Source organism: Pyrus communis, chromosome 1, assembly GCF_963583255.1.
Source record: "Pyrus communis chromosome 1, drPyrComm1.1, whole genome shotgun sequence".
Lineage (NCBI taxonomy): Eukaryota > Viridiplantae > Streptophyta > Magnoliopsida > Rosales > Rosaceae > Pyrus > Pyrus communis.
The window spans coordinates 11,039,098-11,051,341 of record NC_084803.1 but is presented as its reverse complement, the minus strand read 5'-3'; positions in this window follow the sequence as shown (position 1 = coordinate 11,051,341).

The following is a 12,244-nucleotide window of genomic DNA, read 5'->3' as shown; positions in this document are numbered from 1 at the left end:
ATTTGAGTCTTAGCAGCGATCCGGTTGCGCCCCGTCAAGGTAATGTATGGCGCCCTTCTTTTTTATCTTCTAACGGTCCTCTTTCAGGTGAAGACTCTGTGATGCAGGACGCCACAACAGCTACAATAGTAGCTAAAAACCTCCTCACTCCAAAAGATAGTAGGCTGCTGTCAGGACGGTCCGATGAGTTGGCCGTTCAAGAGTCCCTCGCACTTAGTGTTCAGTGTGCGAGTTCTGTGTCCAACATGGGCCAACGCCTGCTTGCTCGGTCCCGCCAAGTGGAATCGTTGATGGCAGAGGTGGAAAGACTTAAGCAAGAGATCCAGCAGCTTAAGTACGAGAATAGAAGTTTGCATGTGCTTGCAAATAACTATTCGTCGGGGATGAAGAGGAAGCTTGATGAGCTGCAAGAATCTGAGGGTCGAATTCACAGTGACCGTCAAAGGCTTGCGTCTTATCTCCAGAGGCACCTTTTTCCTGGGTCATCCAGCGTTTGGCCAAGTATTGAGGCCTGGAATGCTCTAGCTCCGATGCCTCCCGCTCCGATGGCTTCCGCTCCGATGCCTCCCGCTTCTATGCCTCCCGCTTCTATGCCTTCCGCTTCTGCGCCTCGTAGTGGGGCTTCACGCAAACAACCTTTGTGAAGCTCCACCTTTCTCCATGTTTAGTATCTTTCTTTCTCTCTTTTTTTTTTTTTTTTTTTTTTTTACATAAATAAAATCAAACGGCATGGAATTTATCTTTGAATGGGCGGTGATACTTGAAATGATCCGGTAATAGTTTAAATTCCAGATTGGGTGCCTGAATCATTAACCACATGTTAGTATAAAAGAAAATTGAAATTCGGGGAGGTGGCTTACCTGTGTGCTCCAAAATGAACTCCAGAATAAACACCCCTTCGAAAGTTATGACTTGTCCCGTGTCATAAAATCCAACTTCCTTGGGAATTGTGGTTTCAAATATGTCCTCTTTGATGCCTTCTACATCTTCTCCAGCCACTACCTTCTCTTGAATCATTCTTCTTGGTGTACAAAGTCCTTTGAAGAATTCAACACCATCTAAAACTTGCTGTGTTGCACCAAGAATTTGAATAGCATTTTGCACCTTTGGGAAGGCTTCCACGATGTCCTTTTTACTCTCTTCTTGGTTGGGAATCAAAAACCTGCTAGGAAAAGGGACATTGGGTGGAATAACATCAGAATAACATGGAATTGGGACGTCCTTACTGGTGGTGGGTGGTTTAGAGGGCTTAGGGGGCTGCGGCAAGGGTTGTTCTACCCTTGCCGTGTGCATGTCTTCTTCCTCCTCCTCAATTAGCAGCTCTTCATCCACTTCTAGGCTATGTTTGGACATTTTTAGGTCAGCTCCAACCTCCATAGCACTTCTCAAAGTGATAGCATTATGGATTTCAAAATCTTCCTTCGAGTTTTCAATAGTTGAGTTGGAGAGTTCACTTTGCTCTTGAATTTGTTTCATGAACTCCATAATCTGCCCAAATTGCTCGTCCAATTTACCCAACTTCTTGTCTTGATTTTGTTCGTCCTGCGTCAAAGAGGTTAGTAATTGAAAATTTTTATCATTATCCATGGACATACTTGAACTTGATTGGAATTGTTGTGGGGGAGGTTGTGGTGGCTGCATAGGTGTTGTATTGAACTCCTCATATGGTTGCCAATATGCTTCTTGTTGAGCCTCCTTGGCTTGATTTTGTGACCCCTGCGCCAAAGAATTTATTTCATTAAGAATTTGATTATAATCTATTGGCGAACTTGAATTTAATTGAGCATATTGCATATGAAGTTGTGGTGGCTGCATAGGTCTTGAATAGAACTCCTCATATGGTTGCCAATATGCTTCACGTTGAACTTGTTGATCTTCCCACCATATAGAGTTTGAATGATCCCTCCAATCTCTTTGTGGACATTGATTGGCTTGAAATCCTTGCCTATATGAAGCACCAAATGTAGGGACACTCTGCATTGTGGTCCTTTCGGCATACGGCGACAATTTAGAAGTAAGATTTGCCAATTGAGCTTGAATGCTAGCAAAATCCATATCTTACTTCTCTAGTACCTAAAATCAAAGAAAGAGAACTAAATCAAATATCAAAAGTAACAACAAACAAAGAAAACAACACTAAGTGAGAAACTAAAACGAAAACAACTAAACAAAAAAAAAAGAAAAGAACCAAGGGATTAGCAAAGTTGCTAATCCCCGGCAACGGCGCCAAAATTTTATGCGAGTTTTATACGCGCACAAATTAAACCCTCTTTTTGTCAAATTGTAGTATAGGTGCAAGTAGGGATCGTTCTGGACCGGGGATTAGGAGGGATTGTTAATCTCTTGGAAACTGACTTAAAAACGTAAAAACAATATAAAACACTAAACTAGACTCAAAGAATTCAAAAAACTCCAAATACTTAAAAACATAAAATAAGACAAATCAAATGAATAAGACTTAACAAAATAGGGGGGGGATTGTGGTTGGACGAGATTAAACTAAACGGACAGATTATAATTTAAAACAGATAGTAAAGATGAATGTGATGAAAATATGGATGATGGAATAGCTAAGGGGTTTTTCTCCACACATGTTACACTTGCATACAAGATTGATTTTCGGTTGGTCTTTCGATAAATTATGAAACTCAATGCTCCAAGTTAATTAGGTCCGCTTAAATTAACTTTCAGATTTCCCTAGATTCGTTGGATTGAATGGAATACGCATTACAACCAAATTATTCTTAATCAAAGTCCCTAACTATGGAATACGCATGATAGAGACATTCAACAAAGATCATTAAGTTCAACGGAAATCATAAACCCTCTTTTTGTCAAATTGTAGTATAGGTGCAAGTAGGGATCGTTCTGGACCGGGGATTAGGAGGGATTGTTAATCTCTTGGAAACTGACTTAAAAACGTAAAAACAATATAAAACACTAAACTAGACTCAAAGAATTCAAAAATACTTTAAAACATAAACTAAACAGATTCTAACAAGTTCAAAAGACTCAAAACTCTTAAAAACACAAACTAAATTGATTTCTAACTAATTTGACATTAAAGTAAAGGGGGATTTAGGTTTTGACAAAATTAAACTAAATGAACAAATTGCAATTAAAACAGAATGTAAATATGAATGTGAATAAAATATGGATGATGGAATAGCCAAGGGGTTCTTCTCCACACATGTTACACTTGCATACAAGATTGATTCTCAGTTGGTCTTTCCATAAATTATGAAACTCAACGCCCCGGGTTAATTAGGTCCGCATAAATTAACCGTCAAGTTTTCCTTAAGTTAATGAATTGGATGGGTTAGCGCAACGCAATTCACCACATTCTCCAAAAGTCCTTTACGTGAACAGCACAATAAAGATACAATCAAAGATCATTAAGCATTATGAAAACTATAAGTGTTGACGAGGCATTCGTTACTATGATGAGCATGAAACTCGTGCCAAGAATTCATTTAACGCGATTGTTTATAAGCAACCTCCACTACTTGTGAATATAAGTTCATAACGATTAGGTGAAATTCACTTATATTCTAGCGTCATATTTATGCATGAAAATTAAGCGCGCATTCTTAATAAACATTCATAAATAAGTTATCAATCAAACGGTTAAACAAATTGAATCCACAACTTATGAAATTCTAACGAAAGTTAATCAATTCATATTGCAAATATAAACATAGTTTCGAATCACCCCCTAGCTAAAGGGGGATTAGTTCCTCATTACTTTGAAATCAAAGAAACACCTAAACATTCCAACAACTCAAACTTGAATTGTATGAACGTTTAGGCATTCTTCTCTTCCATTCCTCATACGTACAAAACAAAGAGAATTGAAGTTAAACATTGAAATCAAAGAAACACCTAAACATTCCAACAACTCAAACTTGAATTGTATGAACGTTTAGGCACTCTTCTCTTCTTCGTTATTATGGCACAAGGTCTAAGGGATGTTGTTGGTGTGTTGAATGGATTGGGGAATTATGGAAATGGATGAGGAAAGATAGAAAATGGAAAGAAACTCACGGCTAGGGAAGGGAGAATGTGTTTGTAATGTGTTGTGTATGAAATGAGATGTGAATTGAATGAATGAATGCAAGGGTATTTATAGGAGTAGTGGAGGGAACATATGGCTATGTCATTTGTAGGTGAAGTAGGTGGATGTTGTAGGTGAAGTAGGTGGATGTTGTAGGTGAGTAGGTGGATGTTGTAGGTGAAGTAGGTGGATGTTGTAGGTGAAGTAGGTAGGTGAAGTAGGTGGATGTTGTAGGTGAAGTAGGTGGATGTTGTAGGTGAGTAGGTGGATGTTGTAGGTGAAGTAGGTGGATGTTGTAGGTGATTATGAGTGATAAGTGATAAGTGTATGATATGTTAAGTGATAAGTGAATGATTATGATAAGTGATAAATGAATGTATGATATGATAAGTGGTGAATGATATGTGGTGAATGATAAGTGGTAGTGTTTAAGTATTTAAAATAGGGAACAAAGCCCTTCCTTGCATGGCAAGGAAGGGAGACACAAGGAAACACACGACAATGTCCTAAGGTTGCTAGGAATGTTGTTTTTGTGTTCTAAAATGCGTAGGAGTTTTCAATGATGCTCAAACATGAGGTCTTTTTAGGATTTAACTTTCCTACTTCAAGTCTAACCCTCTTTTTGTCAAATTGTAGTATAGGTGCAAGTAGGGATCGTTCTGGACCGGGGATTAGGAGGGATTGTTAATCTCTTGGAAACTGACTTAAAAACGTAAAAACAATATAAAACACTAAACTAGACTCAAAGAATTCAAAAATACTTTAAAACATAAACTAAACAGATTCTAACAAGTTCAAAAGACTCAAAACTCTTAAAAACACAAACTAAATTGATTTCTAACTAATTTGACATTAAAGTAAAGGGGGATTTAGGTTTTGACAAAATTAAACTAAATGAACAAATTGCAATTAAAACAGAATGTAAATATGAATGTGAATAAAATATGGATGATGGAATAGCCAAGGGGTTCTTCTCCACACATGTTACACTTGCATACAAGATTGATTCTCAGTTGGTCTTTCCATAAATTATGAAACTCAACGCCCCGGGTTAATTAGGTCCGCTTAAATTAACCGTCAAGTTTTCCTTAAGTTAATGAATTGGATGGGTTAGCGCAACGCAATTCACCACATTCTCCAAAAGTCCTTTACGTGAACAGCACAATAAAGATACAATCAAAGATCATTAAGCATTATGAAAACTATAAGTGTTGACGAGGCAGTCGTTACTATGATGAGCATGAAACTCGTGCCAAGAATTCATTTAACGCGATTGTTTATAAGCAACCTCCACTACTTGTGAATATAAGTTCATAACGATTAGGTGAAATTCACTTATATTCTAGCGTCATATTTATGCATGAAAATTAAGCGCGCATTCTTAATAAACATTCATAAATAAGTTATCAATCAAACGGTTAAACAAATTGAATCCACAACTTATGAAATTCTAACGAAAGTTAATCAATTCATATTGCAAATATAAACATAGTTTCGAATCACCCCCTAGCTAAAGGGGGATTAGTTCCTCATTACTTTGAAATCAAAGAAACACCTAAACATTCCAACAACTCAAACTTGAATTGTATGAACGTTTAGGCATTCTTCTCTTCCATTCCTCATACGTACAAAACAAAGAGAATTGAATTTAAACTTTGAAATCAAAGAAACACCTAAACATTCCAACAACTCAAACTTGAATTGTATGAACGTTTAGGCCCTCTTATCTTCCTCGTTGTTGTAGCACAAGGTCTAAGGTGAGGTTTGGGGAATTATGGAAATGGATGAGGAATGGTGGAATGGGGACTCACGGTTTTGGATTCTAAGGGGAAGTGTTTGTGTTAGTTGTGGTGTGTGAAATGGAGAGATGTTAATTGAATGAATGAATGCAAGGGTATTTATAGGAGTAGTGGAGGGAACATATGGCTATGTCATTTGTAGGTGAAGTAGGTGGATGTTGTAGGTGAAGTAGGTGGATGTTGTAGGTGAGTAGGTGGATGTTGTAGGTGAAGTAGGTGGATGTTGTAGGTGAAGTAGGTGGATGTTGTAGGTGAAGTAGGTGGATGTTGTAGGTGAGTAGGTGGATGTTGTAGGTGAAGTAGGTGGATGTTGTAGGTGATTATGAGTGATAAGTGATAAGTGTATGATATGTTAAGTGATAAGTGAATGATTATGATAAGTGATAAATGAATGTATGATATGATAAGTGGTGAATGATATGTGGTGAATGATAAGTGGTAGTGTTTAAGTATTTAAAATAGGGAACAAAGTCCTTCCTTGCATGGCAAGGAAGGGAGACACAAGGAAACACACGACAATGTCCTAAGGTTGCTAGGAATGTTGTTTTTGTGTTCTAAAATGCGTAGGAGTTTTCAATGATGCTCAAACATGAGGTCTTTTTAGGATTTAACTTTCCTACTTCAAGTCTTCAATTTCGTCCATCCTTTTGGCTCCAAGCATATGATATCCATTCCAATCTCTAATTTGCTCCAAAAGGCTCCAAAAGGCATCCTTTTGCATACTTTGCCCTTAGAACCTGAAAACACACAAAAGAAGCATAAAGAACTAAAATAACTAAAGAAACATAACGTAAATGTACGAGAACAAGCCATTTAAGTCGCATAAATATGCTCCTATCAAATATGACGCTAGAATATAAGTGAGTTTCACCTAATAGTTATGAACTTATATTCACAAGTAGTGGAGGTTGCTTATAAACAATCGCGTTAAATGAATTCTTGGCAAGAGTATCATGCTTTTCATAGTTACAAATGCCTTGTCGATGCTTATGATTTCCAAAGAACGTAATGATTCTAACTTGTATATTTATCATGTTGTTCATATAGAGAACTTGTTAGGAATAATTTGATTGCGATGCATATTCATCCAATTCAATGATTCTAGGGAAATCTGAAGGTATTAGGTCAGCCCTTGATTGTTAGATAGATACCGACAGAATATCATAGTTAACAGCTTCTTGATTGCATCCGTGAAAGTTCGAGATTGATGGTTCGAGTTAGCAGGTAGTTCCGGAACGGACCTAATTAACTTGGAGCGTCGAGTTTCATAATTTATCGAAAGACCAACTGAAAATCAATCTTGTATGCAAGTGTAACATGTGTGGAGAAGAACCTTCTAGCTAGCATTCATCCATATTTTCATCACATTCATATTTACATTCTGCCTTTAAATTACAATCTGTGCATTTTATTTAATTTCATCAAAAACTCAATCCCCTCATATTTTGCTGAGTCTTAGTCATTCGAATTTGTTTTATTTTGTGTCTTTAAGCATTTGGAGTCATAAACACTTTTAAATTCGTCCAAATTAAGTTCTAGTTTCTGTTTTGAGTCTTTTGATTTGTTTTAGTGTTTTAAGTGTTTAGTTTTGCATTCTTTGAGTCTAGTTTAGTGTTTTAAACTTTATTTTACGTTTTTGAGTCAGTTTCCAAGTGATTTTGCAATCCCTCCTAATCCCCGGTTAAGAACGATCCCTACTTATACATATACTACAATTGTCACAAGATGGTTTAATTTGTGTGTCACATAAGTTTCGCATCACTCATCGATATACTCAGGGTATGGCTTCTGATAGGTGATCTTGAACAACGGATGAGCTTGGGGTTGAGCATTTTGGACCATCATCCTTCTTAAATCAGCTAACTCATCTCTAAGTTGTTGGTTAGCTGCGTTGTTGTATGGGGTATGTGGGGTTCCCTATATCGGGCTACAATCATTGCCCGATGAGGTTTCCTTATTTGGATCGGGCTGTCTCCACTTGGCATTCCCTCCCTTACTAGCCAATGGTTGGCGTCTATAAGGAGGAAGTTTGTCTGCCTTGGTAGGCTCGCATTTTCCACTGGATTCTCCGATTAACTGGGGCATTCCATACTTCTTTTTTTCTTGCCCGCTTTGCCCCTACTATCTAGTGAAAATAATAGAGGGTAGGGCAACTCCGCTTCTTGGATTTCCTCTAATACAGGCTGATTAACTCCAGATCATTCCTTGTTTTTTCCTTTATCCTTCTTTTCCTCGAGCAAAGGAAATAGGGGGATAACTGGTTCTTTCTCAGGACTTGCTTCCCTCATCATTTCCCTAGCATAACCATTCTTTGGAGTATTGTACTCCAGATCTAATTTTTTTTGTAGACTTCCTGTTAAGGAACAGACTCTACTCACTTCTCCTTTGGTTTCCAGAATTATACTTTCCATAGTTTTTAGTACTTACATCATGGTGGCTTGCAAGTCTTCATTGGTCACCTTCCTTCTTGACATCTCGGATAAGGTTGGGCTTTCTAGAATAGCTGGTCCTTTGGTTCTAGATTGCTTTTAATGAAAACATATCCATTAAACAAACAGGATCCAGATGTAAATGAGACTCTTAAAATAGGAAAACATATGAAATAACTTGAATACATGTTGGAGAATACATTTAAGCAATAGATCTACTAATTTAGAACACAAACAAAGAGCTTTAGGCAAGATTTCACCTTGTCTGGCAAGGTTGAACTTCTTGCAGTCACTTCTCTTTGAGTTTACAGGGGTTATATGCTAAAAAGGGATGGATGATAAATGAGTTTACACGAGGGATTCGATACTAGGATGCTAGAAGGTAGCAGAGCTTTAAACTAAAGAAAGATAGGCTTTCTAAGGAAAACTATTGGTAAAAGATTTCAGATCTGGGTTGATTACAGCTTATGTTTGTTTGTTTGTTTGTTTGATTGGTTGAGTGTCATTGTCTTTGGGGTCTCTTCCTCCCTTTATAGACAAATTAGTCGATTTTCATGACTTTGTTCTTACTCAAAAGCACTTAGAGGGTAGTGAGTGATCAACTTTTTACTTGAAATGCCACTAGAAAATGTTATTTGGCTAATAATCGGTTAATGTTCATCACTTGTCACTTCAATGGTATTGTCACTTCAATGGTAAGCACATGGTTTGTATCTTGGCTGAGAATGCCTTAATTTGCCTTTGGGCTTGATGTTGGGCTTCGGGCAAGTCCCCTTTTGATTTGGCACCCTTGGGCTTTCCTTCATCTAAGTCCAATGTTCAAATATTAACCCAAAAACATTTCTTAACTTTCATTTCCAAACCTCGAGCCCTTTTTTTTTAAAAAAAAAAATATTATTATTAAAGAGAAGGAGAATGATTTCAAACTACTACAATAATTTAGGGAGGAGAGCGTTTTGAACCCAAAACACATGGGTAGAAACTCAATACCTTATCCACTAGGATAAATTGGAGACTGCAACAAAAATCTTGTCCAATTGCTGCATGCATATCAGACATGCATAAGAGCAGCTCCACCAGAGTTGATAGCCCGATGGACTAGCTATCAAATAGTGCCAAAACGCCCAAGCAAGAAAGTCCAGCCCAAGCTGGCAATTGAGCCCGAGAGGGCCCAAGAGAGAGTCTCATGGGGAGTTGCTGGCCCAAGAGCCCGGAGTAGGTATGATGCAAGGCTAACGTTAGAGCGACGTCAGCTCATCCTCATTAGCTTTCTGCTTCTTTAGCTTTCTGCTTCTTTTTCCTCCTCACCTTCGATTTGCAGATGTCCCAGGCCTCCACTTTACCATCCTCAACTTTCAAACCCATTTCTCACAAACCCTAAAACAATCAAGTCTAGATACCATCAAACACCCAAACCCACCACCTTCCCACCCCCGCAGAACCACCCAAAATCGCCTCTATCCACCGTCGACACAACCCATATGAAAAACCTTTCCGAACTTTACAAAAACCCAACTGAATTTAGAGGAAAAAAGGACGACCCAGCTAAGAAAACAGCTAGATCACGCGTAAAGCAGATCAAATTCGACGAACCCTTGAAGCGAAATCAATCAGCTCGACAAACCTTTTGGTACTTTATTTGTTGGGACTGTTGCCTTTCTGATTTTTTTTTCTTTTTCTAAAAATTTAGATTAACGGGTTTTTCTTGGTTGACTTGATGGATTAATGTTAAAGCTTGAAACTTTCACACTTCCCATTTGAATTAATGTAAGAATTGATAAAAGATCGATTATTTTATTAAAAAAAATATTAATATTTTATTGCTTATTGCCAGGGCTATTCAATGTAGAGGTGGAGATGCAAAAGGCAGTTACTGTTATTAAGGGCAATTAATGTTCACTGGGTGGATTCAATAGTGAATAGCCCTAAAAGACCTTTGCAATGGTGGAGTTGCTCTAAACGTATGATGATTAGCTTGAGATAGGCTTAATTAACTAATTGGGAAGAGTTTGTTTTGCATCGCGAAGTTACATCAGTTAAACAGAAATGAGTAATTGTTGTAAAGGTGACTAGATGGTTGGCCACTAATCACTATGTTGCTCGTGATTTGCTTCTATAAAAGCAAGCCTTATGGAACACAACACACCTAAGGATGAAAGTAAGAAGTTCACAGAAGAGGAAGAGAGAAAATAGAGGAATAGGAGAAGAGATAATAAAGAGAGTTACTTTTGTACTCCTATTATTCTAAATTATAACGAAAGCACCACCGCTGCCCCGAGGACGTACTCCAGTCACACTGACTGTAAAGGAACCTCGTAAATTTTGTGTCTTGTTTTATTTATTTCACTGCACACACCATCGATTTTACAACATTAATCATATTATATATGAACCTAAATAAAGATGCATCAATATGCAGAAACAAAATATGAGACATCATATATATGTATATGATGAGTCATCTTTATAGATGTATGCCAATTTGACCTTAAGGGAGACTAAATGTGTAGCTAAAATTTTGTCAACTAAATTACATGAAAGTTGATAATTGAATTATTACTTAATTATTAATTAACGTATTTATTTTTTTATTGGTAACCCATAATTTAATTTGTAAATTTAATCTATAATTTTAGTCAACTTAGTATTATTCTTTGACCAAATATGAGTCATCACATGTATGACCCTTTTCCTGTATTATTATGTAGTTAAAGTTAATGCAGGAAATCGAAATCCATAATCTATCTAATTAATTAATATAATTAACCTTAAAAGTGATAAGACATCCTTTGCTTCAGAGTTCAGACTACAGATATTTTGCATTCATTAATTCAAATTTAATTAGATTGACAAGATCTGCTCACCACTGTTAAAACTGATCGATATAAATCTTTCATGGCATTGCCATTGCAGCTTACTGATATTGTTAAAAAAATCAGAAAATTTTATTTTTCATGTTTTAAACAACTGTGCGGCTGTGCCCACTTATCTATCATGGCATTGGAAAAATAAAATGATAATATAAATAAAATAATATAATATGGGGAAATGACAAGAGTCCAAAGGGGTAATATGCCTGGTGGGATTAATATTATTATGTTGTTAAAGTTAATGCAGGAAATCGAAATCCATAATCTATCTAATTAATTAATCACCTTAAAAGTGATAAGACATCCTTCACTTCAGAGTTCAGACTACAGATATTTTGCATTCATTAATTCAAATTTAATTAGATTGACAAGATCTGCTCACCATTGTTAAAAAATCAGAGAATTTTATTTTTCATTTTTTAAACAACTGTGCCCACTTATCTATCATGGTATTGGAAAGAAAAATGATAATATAAATAAAATAATATAATATGGGGAAATGACAAGAGTCCAAAGGGGTAATATTTCTGGTGGGATTAGGGCTGGTTTGGTATTGCTGTGCTTTGAAAAAAAACTGCTTCTGCTGTGCTGTGAGAATAAGCAGCTGTGAAATAAAGCAGCAGAGTGTTTAGTAAACTTTTTTGTAAAAGTGCTTTTGAAAAGAAAAAAAAAACAGTTTTATAGTGTTTGGTCAACTTTTATGTAAAACAGATGTGAAAAAAAGCTGGTTTTTCAAAGCTGGGTTTTGCAGCTTCTTGTTTTTGGCTTTTTTCATCCAAAACTGTGAAAAAAAACTAAAGCTGAATGTTTACCAAACACAAAAACAGCTCCTGGCTTTTTTTTATACCAACTTTTTTCAAAATCACCTCAGTACCAAACCAGGCCTAAGAGTAGGGAGTGGGGAGTGGGGACTTGCTTCTAGAAACCCCAAGAGGGTTTGCCTGCTCAAGTGATGGGTTTCTTTCTTTTTTTCTGAGTTCTAGAAACCCCAACAGGGTTTGCCTGCTCAAGTGATGGGTTTCTTTCTTTTTTTCTGAGTTCTAGAAACCCCAACAGGGTTTGCCTGCTCAAGTGATGGGTTTCTTTCTCTCT